A 12,299-nucleotide genomic window follows, 5' to 3' on the forward strand; every position below is an offset into this window, starting at 1 on the left:
GTAACAAATTGCAAGTGGAGTCTGTATGGAGGGAGAGTGAGATTTGTGAAGAAGCTTTGTCAGAATCCAGACAAAAGTTGATCAGGGATTAGACTAAGGCAGTAGGTTGGATTTATGAGACATTTTGGAGGAAAAATCAATGGAATTGGTTGGAAATTAAGTGGATGGAGAAGAACTCAAAGGCAACTGAGGTTTTATAATTGAGTGAGTAGGAAGATGGGGGTTCCATAAACAAAGACAGGCAACACAGGAGAGCAAGCTATAGGCCTATCACCTACACATGGTCATGGACCCAGAGAAAAGAGAGCGCAACCATAATCAGATTCCTATTAGATAGATGAGGCCTTAATCAGTATTTATATTCCTCCTAAATCCTTCTCCAAACCATTCCACTTTTCTCTGTCCTCTGAAGTTGCTTCAGCCTGGGCCATTGTCATCTTTTGTCTAAATTCCTGCCACTGCCTTCTAATTGGTCTACCCACCTCCAACTTTCCTTTCCTTACTTTATTCACCATTCTCAGCCAAGCCAAATTAAGCTATTCTCTGCTTAAAATCTTTCAACAGCTCTCCATAGGCTTCTGGATGAAGTGCTGATTCCCGAGCATGATCCCTCAGGCTTTCACGATCTAGCCCTTTCCTACATCTTCCACTCCGTTTCGCGATATGCCCCCACTTGTGGCTGTGCTCCAGGATTCCTAAAGTTCTTGTGATTCCCCCTTGTCCCTTGTCCTTTCTCTTATCTCTAGGCCTTTGCACATGCTACTTCTTCTACCTGAAACTCTTTCCCTCTTCCCTTTGTAGGCAACTGCTACCCTTCAAGTTTAAATATTTATTTCTAGGAGACTGTCCCTGGTCCTAGCCTTAACTTGACCCCCTGCTACGTACTCATATAACAACCTATTTTTCCTGATGCTTGTGACAGAGACTGCTAGTTGCCTATTCACATTACATACAGATGTGATGACTGGAGCTGTAATGGCCATCTTACAATCATGTGGTAATCTTGAGGATAGACGCCACACACTGAACGTAGTTAAACAGAAAGACAGAAGAACCTTGGGACACTAATGATATTGAAGCTGTATACAACCTTGCAATCCTCACCTCTGGACTTCTTCTACATTTGAGAAATATGTCCTTTAAGCTGTCATGCTAGTACTTCTCAGGACTCTGTTGCTAGCTACCAAATGCAATCCTGATAAAAGTTCATCACACCTTTTTGTTATCACTTGTACAATGTGTCTTATAAACCACAGTGTTTCCCAGTCCTCAACATAAATCTTGGAACATAGCAAGTGCTCAACTGATTTATTAAATGAATGAATATATTCACATGACATCCTCTCCACTTTTGGTGAGAAAGACCTACCCTATTCTCCTGAAACTTTGGGACCACTCGTTTGAAGGAAGAGGGTAAGGAGGAGGGAGCACTGATACCAGAATGCCCCAGTAGACTGGGAGAAGAGGCACTGCTGTTGGCTGTGCTCCCGTGCAAGGCAGGGGAAGGTAACTGTGGGAGAGAATAACAGGCTGCAGCAGCAAGAGGCTTGGAGACTGTAAGTCCTTGAGATCTATTGGTGGATCCAAATCTACTGCTGGGAATCAGTATAACTGTTGGGGTCCCAGGCACACTCACCTATTCTGTATTTATATTCACTCCTTAGGTGATCTAATCCAACGTCACGGCTTCAAATACTATCCATCTGCTGTGCTTCCAAATGTATTTAATCAGTCTGGACCCCTCCCTTGAACTCCTCTAGGAAACCCATATATCCTACAGCCTACTGGACATCTCCATTTGGGTGTAGAATGACTTAATGTGTGCAAAACTGAGCTGATATTCAACCCCACTGGTTCTTTGGGCAGGCTTCAGTTAATGGTGCCTCTGTTCTTCCAGCTACTAAGGCCAAAAGCCTTGTGTTGTCCTTGACACCTTTCTTTTGCTCATATCTATACCTGGTCTGTTGACAAGTCCTGTTGGCTCTATCTTCAAAATATATTTGGAATTTTACCACATTCATCATCCTGGTTCAAGCACCAGGTTGGACCTGGATTTTTGGAGTGGACTCTTAACTGGCCTCTCTGCTTCTTCCCTTGCCACCCTGATGTCTGTTCAAACACAGATGCCACAGTGATTACATTAAAGGACAAGTCTGATCGTGCCACTCATCTGCTCAAAACCACCAGTGGTTCCTGTGGTGGGCAGAATAGTGACCCCCCCAAAGATGTCCACAGCCTAATCCTTAGGACCTGTATGTTGTGTTAGATGACAAAGGGGAATTAATGTTGAAGATAGAATTAAGGTTGCTACTCAGCTCACCTTATGAGAGGGATATTATTCTGGGTTATCCAGTTATGTCCAATGTGATCACAAGAGTCCTTAAAAGTGGAAGAGGGAGGCAGAACAGAAGAAAATCAGAGTGATGTGATGTGAGAATGACTCAGTCCACTATTGCTGGCTTTGAAGCTGGAAGGGGGTTAGGAGCACGAAATGTGGGCAGCCTCCAGAAGCTGGAAAAGACAAAGAGCCTCCAGAAAGAAACACAGCCCTGCTCACACTTTAATTTCAGTCCAGTGAGATGTGCTGGAAGTTGGGCTTTTGACCTCTAGAACTGTAAGAGAATAAACTTGTGTTGTTTTAAGCCATTAAGTTTATGGCAACTTGCTATAACAGCCACAAGAACTAATACAGTTCCCTGTCGCATACAAGGTGAAAGCTGAAGTTCAGCAGTGAAGTCCAAAGTTCCAAATGACCTGGTCCCTGTTACCTATCATCTCCCACTTTCCACCTTATTCACTCTTCAGCCACAGTGCCCTCTTGATCCAGCCATTAATCTACAGCTTTGTAGAGGAATGAATGATTTTGAAACTTCATTTTCCAGAAGAAAGAGAGGAGAGGTGACCTGCCCCTGGTGCCCCAGCAGGGACTTGAACTCAGGACTCCTGCCCAACTACCTGTGGGCTACTAATTCTATGGTACTTAGCTTTTACTTCAGCTTCCTCTCCAAGAAAGTCTTGCGGTTACATCTCCCTGGCCACCTACTGGTGTCTAAATTCTCCTCCAATGCGGTTATCTTTCTTTTGACCCTATTCCTTGCAGAGAGTAGCTCGTTTCTTGCTGTCTGAAATTCAAAGACAGAAACATTTTTCCTTGAAAAGGCAGGGGAAGATATTCCCAGGGCATCAGATTGTAGTGATTGAGACAGCCAACTTCCTTAGGAGGAAAAGTCAGGCCTGCCTTTCTTTCAGCCAAGGAGGTTTGCTGTATGGATTCCTGTTTATGCCCTGTAGAGTGATTTACATAGAAACCAGGACACATTTCTAAATGTTGTTGGCCTTGTCGATCTGAGTGCAAAGAGCCCTCCTTATTTTGCTGACCTGGCACTTATAGTTCCAAAAGAGAAGGTCTGATTGATTAGCTTCCTTCAGTGGAGCCCCCAAACCCCCCTACCCCACATTTGTGCTGAGTCACCTCAGTATTGATCAGCCTGTCTTGTGTCCAGCTGATATATGTGTTGCAGGCTGCTCTGGGACTGATCTCTGGTCCGCTCAGCTCTGGCCACAAGAGCAGAGGTGGCTTCCTCTACAAAGCTTGTGGGCACTGGCCTGGCAGATATTACAGGCCTATTATGTCGTTTGGATTTTTTTTTTTTTTTTGGTCTGCCTAGCATTGCTTTCATTTGGGAACTCCCCTTGGATCAGGGGTCTGCAAACTTTGTCTGTAAATGGTGAAGAGTAAATATTTTAGGTTTTGTGGGCCATCAGTTCTCTGTTGTAGCTAGTCAATTCTGCCATTGCAGCCAAGTGCAGCCATAGGCAGTAGATAAATGAGTGTGGCTATGTTCCAGGAAAACTTTATTTACGAAAATAGGCAGGGGGCCATAATTTGCCTACTTCCTGGTCTGGAAGGCCTGGAACCTTGCCCTCTATTCGCAATCCATCCTCCCTTGCCTCCGCTCAGAATCTTCATGCTCCAATCCACAGGGTCCCTTGTTCACAGGGCTCCCAGCCTGGAAAATTCTCCTGAACCTTTGTATGGCTAACCCCTACTACCATCTCGATCATTGCTCAAATGTCATTTCCTCAGGGAAGTCTTCCCTGATTCCCCTAGTACACTTTCCTAGGGCACCTACCGCTCCTTCATGGCATTTTTAAATCATCGTTGTAATTTTCAGTCTTTTCATGTTAATTTGCTGTCTGTCTCCCCACTAGGCATAAGGGTGAGGCCCTGTCTATTTTGTTCAGTAGCTGGCATAGTGCTTCGTGCATAGTAGTAACTCAGTGTGTATCTCCTGGAAGAAAGAGAGAGAGACAGAGAGAAAGGAAGGAAGAAGGAATCAGTCTTCTGAACTTGCCTGTTAAATGACTGAGCATCTAAGAGTAACAGAAATAAATGGGACATTCTACTTACCTGTGCATTGTTAAAGTCAGGAGAACAGGAAGAAATGGCAACATTGGCACTCCTCCCCACCTATTCAGACATCTGGTAGCCTTTGGTGCTTGGGCATGTTCCCTGGAGGTGACCTCACATCTCAGGTCTGACTGCAGAGTTGGTGGGGACTTGTCCTCACAGCCCTTTCCTCCAACACCCTGACCCTCCCGCATCGCCTTCCTTCTGTCCAAGCTCCCAACAGGATGTGCATCAAGGTCATCTCCCCTAAGTGCCCTTTCCCAAAGTTACTCGGGCCTCCTGGGGTCAGATCCCAGATCCAGGACTTAGTGGGTATATGACCTTGAGCACGTCACTTAAACCCTCCAAACCTCAGTCTCCTGTCTGTAAAGCAAGGATAATAAAATAACCTGTGACATAGGGCTATCGGGAGGCTTTAATAAGGTAATATGTAGAAAGTACTTAATAGGAAGTCTGACATATACTTAGTATCAATAACTTATTACTAGCTAAATTTTAGAAAAAGAACAATCTGATTATCTGATTGAAGCTATCAGACCCATCCTTAAAGTATGTGGAATCAGGGCTAGAGTACATAAGCTTGAAATGTTTGAAAATTATAAATCAAGCTGTTAAATAAGATTTGTCTTCTCCCTCTACATTGACAAATATGGCTTCACAATGGCAGAACTTTTTAAAAATTGGAAAACTCTAGTTTTTACATGACTGAAAGATGGCAAAATAGCAAAGGCAACTGAATTTAATTATTATTGTGCATGTGCTATTGAGGGCCAAGAAATATTTGCATTGTAACAAAGACTCCTACTCAACCCCCAAAGAATCCCTGGGATGAATGGGACCTTAAAAGGCAATTTTGAGCCAGAAAGATGTACAGCGCCTCCTGCCCTCACTGTCCCTTACTGCCCCCCACACATCAGAAGAATGGGGTTCTTCAGCTCTGTGTCCTCATTCTGACTCTGCACTCTCTATGCTTTTGCTAAGCAGAAGTAGAGCCACAACTGTTAAGTAACAAAAGACACAGCAATCAAATGCTTTACTTCTTTATTTCCTGATTGATAGCAGAGTTTCAGGGAAGTACTTTGACAAGTAACTCAATAATAAACACATCAAAATAAAACAGAACTAATGAAAGAAGAATAAGATACTGATCTGCAGAAAATGCCAACACTATATTTTTTAAGTCAGGAAAAAGTCACCAAGATGTATTGCTCATAAATGCCTATTAAAAGCCTTTTTAAAACACAGGTACCTGCAACGGGCTAGAGCCTCAAATAAAAACTGAGGTAAGGATAGAATTCCTATTTTACAGAGAGGAAATGGAAGCACAGAGAGGCTAAGCAGCATGCAGAAGGTCACACAGCTACTAAGTGGCAAGGGAAGAATTCTAATCCAGGTTCATCTGTGTCCAGATTCTGACCTGGTGACCACCATGACACACCGGCTCTTTGCTCCCTACTGCCTCACATCCAGAGAAACCAAATAATCAACACTAGTGAAGAAAAATTCAGTCGGAACCCTGGCTGAGCATCTTTATTCTGCTGAGTCTTCAGTTTCTTCAAAAAGACAAATAAGTCTTATTAACACCACGCAAACAGTTAATAAGCATGTGTTAAAGTGTTGGGTTATAAGATGTTGTAAAACAACACTTAACTGACCTACCCTTTCTTATTGAGTAAAAACCTGACCGCTGAACTTTAAATTACCTCTTCCCTCTAATTACAAAACGTTGACTTGCTTAATCTTAGTTTTGAACACCAAGCGGCTTTACAACGTTATTACAAGTTGAAAAAGTGCCAAGAGGACCTTGAATAGCAAGATGGGGAAACATGTTGTAGTGCTATGAAGATACTGACAGTATCTTTATGGTTCGTCGATATCTTTATGATTAGTGAGATTTTTAATAGCTTTGTTGAAATATTTTTCATATACCATAAGATTCACCCACTTAAAGTGTATAGTTGATTAATTTTCATATATTTGGAGTTGTGACACCATCACCATGATCTAATTTTAGAACATTTTCAACACCCTAAAAAGAAACCGCATGCCCATTAGCAGTCACTCCCATTTCCTCTCACCCCAACTCCAGGCAACCACGAATCACCTTCTGTCTCTATCTATGTGCTTAGTCTAGATATTTCATGTAAAAGGAATCGTACAATATGTGATTTTGGGGTCACTGGCTACTTGCACTTAGCATAATGTCTTTAAGATTCATCCATGCTATAGCATTTATAAGTATTTCATTGTTTTTTTATGACCAAATAATATTCCATTGTATGAACATCCAATTTGTTTACGCATTTAGCAGATGTTAGACATTTAGGTTTTTCCGCTTTTTGTCTATGACGCATAATGCTGCTATGAACTTTTGTATACAAGTTTTTGTGTGGACATACATTTCCATTTCTCTTGGATAGATACCTATGAGTACAATTGCTGGGTCATATGGTGGCTCTATGTTTAACCTTCTGAGGAATGGCTAGACTGTTTTTCAAAGCAGTTGCACCATTTAACATTCCCAACAGCAGTGTATATGGGTTCCAATTTCTCCACTTCTTCGCCATCGCTTGTTTTCTTGATTTTAGCCATCCTAATGGGTGTGAGGTAGGATCTCATTGTGGTTTTGATGTGCATTTCCCTCTTGTCTAATGATGATCTTCTCTGGAGAAGTGTCTATTCAAATCCTTTGCCCATTTTTAAATTGGGCTACTTGTCTTTTATTATTAATTTTTATTATTAATTTGTAAGAGTTCTTTGTATTTCTGGATACAAGTCCCTTCTCAGGTATATGATTTGCAAATATTTTCTCCCATTCTGTGAGTTGTCTTTTCACTTTCTTGATAGCGTCCATTGAGGCATAAGCGTTTTTGACTTTGATCAAGTCAAATTTATGTCTTTTTTTCTTCGGCTGCTTGTGTTTTTTGCATTATACCTAAGAAACCATTGATTAACCCAAGGTCATGAAGATTTACTACTATATTTTATTCTAGGAATTTTATAGTTTTAGCTCTTTCATGTAGGTTTATAATCCATCTTGAATAAATTTTTGTGTATAGTGTGAGGTAGGGGGTCCAACTTCATTCTTTTTCATGTAGATATCCAGTTGTCCCAGACCATCTGTTGAAAATACTGTTCTTTCCTCTGTTGAATGGTCTTGTACCCTTTTCAAAAATCAATTGACCATGAATGTGAGTTTTATGTCTCAGGAGTCAGGGAATCCTGGTGGTCTGTATATATTTAAGAGAGGTGGGCCAAAAAGCTGACGGGATCTTTGAGTATGTTGGTGGGCTTCTAGATTTTGAACTTTGCTATAGAATGATCTGAATCAGCCATTCTTAGGGTAATTGTTCATGCTATATCTTTAGATATTTCCTCTTGGGCAAGTCAGATTCCTTAGAGAATGCTCTTTGATTCTCCTGGCTTGAAGATAAAGACCAGAATGTCAGGGTTCTGGGAACTGAATAAGGGCAGAAATCAGGAGGAACTCAGAGATCAGTATGCATCCATTACTGATTTCCCATTATTTTACTACAGTATTCCTACCCTCAGCTGTGTTTTACTTGCTCCAAGAGTTATACCTCCAGTCTTCTGCCAGGGTGAGAGAGGGGCAGTCACCAGTGATGTAGAGTGGGAGAAGGGAATCTATTTCTCAAACAGCTTTCAACCAGTCCTCCTAATTTTAGTCTCCCAACCTCACCCTCATTTCTAAAGGTATGCAGTGCCACTAATTCCTGAGTCTTTTGAATTTTCTCCATATTCCATTATTTCATGTTAGCTCTCACATTCCCCATTGCCAGTTTAGGATTTGGCTTCCTTGTGTCTGTCAAGTCAATTAACACTCATCTATCTGCTTTCTAGAATTTTGATGTTGTCTCTTAGCCTTGTCCTTGTGGGTTTAAGTCTTACAAAAAATTCCTTTAATATAGTTTTAAGTGAGGTTTTAAGAGGAGGAAAATCAGATGCTCAGCTTAATCCATTCTCTTTACCTGGGAATCTGATAACCATCTATTTTAAAAATACCAGTGAAAGGTGAGTGATGGAGTGGAGGCCTTTCTTCTCCTCATACTCCGTTCTTCCCTTGGATTCCATTACTCTGTCCTCTCCCAACTGATGTCTGAAATCTCTGATTATTTATTTTGGTTTCCTTTTCTGCCTCTTCTTCCTCTCTCTGTCCCCTAAATTATAGGAAACTCCACATTTGGGTCCTTTCTGACCTTTCCATCCTTTGCCAATTTAATAGCCTTCATCCCAGAATAGCCTTTCCAGACCATGCCTTCTAAGCTGCTCTCCCAACCCATTACTCTGTCTCATTTCCCTGATTATTTCCTTCATAGCACTCATCACTATCTGAAATTAAGTTTATTAGCTTGTGTATTCTGTCTCTTCCCATCAGAACATAAACTCCACGAGGGCAGGAACTGCATCTGTCTTGTTCAGTGCTGTATTGAGCAGTACCTTCCCGGTGCATAACAGGTACTCAGTAATGCTATCTGAAGCAGTGAGTGAAAGATCTGACCTCTCCCAGTGTGGAGAAAAGGGAACCCTCCTACACTGTTGGTGGGAATGTAAGTTGGTACAGCCACTGTGGGAAACAGTATGGAGGTTCCTCAGAAAACTAAAAATAGAATTACCATATGATTCAGCAATCCCACTCCTGGGCATATATCCAGACAAAACTATAATTCAAAAAGATACATGCACTGCTATATTCATAGCAGCACTATTCACAATAGCCAAGACATGGAAACAACATAAATGTCCATTGACAGATGAATGGATAAAGACGATGTGCTGCATATATACAATGGAATACAACTCAGCTATAAAAAGAAGGAAATAATGCCATTTGCAGCAACATGGATGCAACTGGAGATTATCATACTAAGTGAAGTAAGTCAGAAACAGAAAGACAAATCCCATATGATATCACTTATATGTGGAATCTAAAATACGACACAAATGAACTTATCTATGAAACAGAAACAGAATCACGAACATAGAGAACAGACTGGTGGTTGCCAAGGGGGGAGGGTGTTGGGGGAGGGATGGTGTGGGAGGTTGGGTGAGCAGACGTAAGCTATCATATATGGAATGGATAAACAGCAAGGTCCTACTCTATAGCACAGAGAACTATATTCAATATCCTATGATAAACCATAATGGGAAAGAATTTTAAAAAAAGAATGTATATATGTGTATAACTGAATCACTTTGCTGTACAGCAGAAATTAACACAACATTGTAAATCAACTATACGTCAATAAAAAAATATTGATTTAAAAAAAAAAGATCTGACCTCTCCCTATATTTTTTCACCTTTATCTTACATGCCTTCCTTCTCTGTTCCAATACTCATTATACCTAACCATCAACAGTCCCCTGAATACTAAGACTTTACACCTCAGGGCTTTTGCACAAGCAATTCTCTCATAATGGAGGGCCCTTGGCTTCCTGCCAGACTCCCCCTTTATTCTTGAAGACTCTCTATCCCTTCCCCAGGCATTCTGACACCCCTTCCTCTGGACCTCACTGTTGTCAGTACACACTTCTATCCTTGACTCTGTCACTCCACAGGGACCTTTAATTTGCTAACATGTCTGTCACTCCAACAAGACTGTGTTTCTTGAGCGCAGAGACTACATCCTACCTGTCTTTATAACTCCAGGCCCAGGAATTCAAATTGTGTTGAATGAATGATTTGGATTCACTTGGTATATGTGAACTCCTGTGGGTAGACAAGCACACTCAAATTGTGCAACAATTGACTCGAGAAGTCACATCTGTGCACATGTTTCTTATACAAACTGAAGAGGGGCTTTGACAATTACTGGATTCATTGACAAGTATTGGTTTATTAAGAGCCTTATCAGGCTTTATACACACATATTTAAGAGAAAACCATTTGAGGACCTGAATGCATTGATCAAATAAACTGATGGCTGTCAAAACTCCTCTTTTCCTGGAACTCTATAGAAACTGACTTAGACGCGCATTCAACCCCAGGAAATTCTGTTCTCATTTGCCCTAAAGCTACTTTCCTCAAACCACGCTTGGGCTCATGACATCCTCTGATACCTTTGGATCAATAGGTGGAAGATGCTCATGGGTTTCAGATGTTTTTACCCTCACTGTCTCACTTCCTGGCTCAGACCGAAATATCTTTGGACTGAAGACAATTCAAGAGCTGGCCAAAGACATTGATCCTGCCCAATTTAGACCACATGCCTTTTTATGGTCCTTCCCATCAGAGTGAGCATAATTAAGACTCCAGACTGATGAGTGTATGGTCTTTTCCATAAAATTGCTTAGCTGGGCAGACCCTTTCTCTTCCATGTTCTTTAGTTACCTCAAAGGTCTATGAGGTGGGGGTCAGGCGTGGGTCTCTTTCTTAAGGAAGAGGAACCAAAAGGTCTTTGACCAAGGACAATTTCCCACTGCAGCACTTAATACTCCATTCATGTTGTCTAATGAACAAATCTGACACATATTTCCAATGTAATATGAAGGTTAGGAATCTTCTACTTTGAAACTATTCTCTGCTTTGCAAAGGATTCTTCAAAGGACTTCATACTACTTTTAACCACAAAGCCGCTACAAATGGTGTTGCATTACTCCCTTCCCTTACCCTTTGTGTCAGAGTTCAGAGGTCATATGTAAAGATTGAATGAATTGCATTTAATTTGTGAAATTAAGCATACCCTTTTGCTGCACTTTAGTCATACACTTTTATTAAAACATTCTTAACTCATTCTACTATCAAAACAGCAACATTTCAGAAGAGATTTTAGAGCTACAGTCTGTTAGAAGCAACAAACATGAACAACAAAGGTCCACTTAGGAAAGCCCTAGTTGAAGAGGGGGGAGAAAGGGTCTGAGCTGTACTCTCTTCCCCTCTATTCTCCAATCAGTAGTTCACCTCTTCCTCCTCCCTTGGGGGCAGAAAGAGGCCTGTAGCCTCACTCTGATGGAGTTTCTTTCACATGGAAATATAAAAAGACTCATCGCTCTCAAAGGTTTTTTTTTAGTCTGATAATTTAGGGAATCAGTGGACTGACCTCTGATAAGCAAAGTCAGTCTGATTTCCTTACTGCAGACCTGGGAGACTCTAATATGTGTGCTGTGATTCTTAAGGGACAACATGGCGGGCAGTTTTCTCTAAAGGCATTTGACCATGGAACACTTTCTTCCCAGATCATGTCTTTTCAAGGTTAGCGTTCCATGGAACACACTTTGAGAAATTCTGCCTGACAGGAGTCTAACCCCTGGTTTTGCACATTAATTCATACTTTTTTCCATACCTAGGAACCCTCCTTTCAAAAAACAATCACTTCTCAAAAAGGAGGAATATTCCTACTGCTTAGGGCATCTCTGGTTTAACTCAGTGAAGAATTGTCATGCTATTTGGCCAGAGCTAAGCCATGCCCTCTATTATAGCTTTATCAGTAAGAAAGCAGATATCTTCATTTCCAGCTATTGGAATACTGTGTCTCTCAATTTGTTCAAAACTCAGGCCCATTTTACTGGCTCATTACAACATCAACAAGATGCATTACACTGGAGTTCCTCCAGATGCATTTTGAAAACCACTGCTGTAGGTTGATGGGGGGCCATCACAGAGTTGAAAGCAAAGGAACAACAAGATCAAATCAAGAGCTAATATAGGTAGCGAGATCTGACTGAGTCCAGGAAAAAGATGCTGGGGACCTGATCCAGGGCAATGCTGGCTGGGGGAGAGAGGAAGTCACGGAGGTGGCAGAGAGGTGGGCAGGGCTTGATGGGGCACAGGGGAGCTGAGGATGACATCCTGGTGGCTGACTCGGGCGACTGTGTGTGTGGAATAAAGGTGGAGGTGAGTTGTGATCTTGATCTGCACTGTGTGTCCTCA

This window comes from Balaenoptera borealis, assembly GCF_965194805.1.
Source record: "Balaenoptera borealis genome assembly, chromosome: 10".
Lineage (NCBI taxonomy): Eukaryota > Metazoa > Chordata > Mammalia > Artiodactyla > Balaenopteridae > Balaenoptera > Balaenoptera borealis.